The 570-nt window shown below is 41.9% G+C and overlaps 1 protein-coding gene across 2 annotated transcripts in view; it reads right to left on the bottom strand.

Moving 5' to 3' along the window:
• The window catches only part of Rad50 (RAD50 double strand break repair protein), a 219,766-nt gene that overhangs the window by 212,189 nt on the left and 7,007 nt on the right, over nt 1–570 (bottom strand). The gene's annotated exons all lie outside the window — the stretch shown is intronic.

The raw sequence follows: 570 nt of genomic DNA, 5'->3' as shown, positions 1-570 counted from the left end.
TCAGGTCCTTCCGCTTGCAAGGCAGGCGACCAAACCGCTGAGCTAAATCCCTGGCCCTGGGATTTTCCTTATTTTGGAGGAAAGGGGATTTCAGGCCCCAAGGAAAGGGACTTCCTTTACTTGATAAAGAATTCCTTCTACAAACCCAGAGATTATGTCCTCCTTATTAGAGAAATTGTACCTATTCTCCTTACAAAACAAAAGAAGACAAGGATATCTGTCTGCTATCACCACTGCCATGTAACAGGATTGCAGAGGTAGTAGCTACTGTGAGGAGATACTACAAAAACAAGACCCATACAATACTGGAATAGCAAAAACTGTTTCCAACTAGCCTAATTATTTTTTTTCAGCTTTAATTGAGTTTATTGGTACATTTTAGGGATACAGTACAGTTACATTCATTGTCGGGATCTTGTACCTCTACATGACAGGTCTTGGTTCTCATTTTTTCCCCTTGTCCCTGCCCTCCCTTCACCCCCTCCTCCCCTCCCCATCTACAAACACTTTATTTCCATCTTTTCATTAACTCACAATTTTTTCTTTTCCCTTATTACCCTTCCCCTACCC

This window comes from Fukomys damarensis, unplaced genomic scaffold (assembly GCF_012274545.1).
Source record: "Fukomys damarensis isolate Sample0158 unplaced genomic scaffold, DMR_v1.0_HiC HiC_scaffold_9, whole genome shotgun sequence".
In the NCBI taxonomy this organism is placed as follows: Eukaryota; Metazoa; Chordata; class Mammalia; order Rodentia; family Bathyergidae; genus Fukomys; species Fukomys damarensis.
This window is presented reverse-complemented; position numbering and strand designations above follow the sequence as displayed.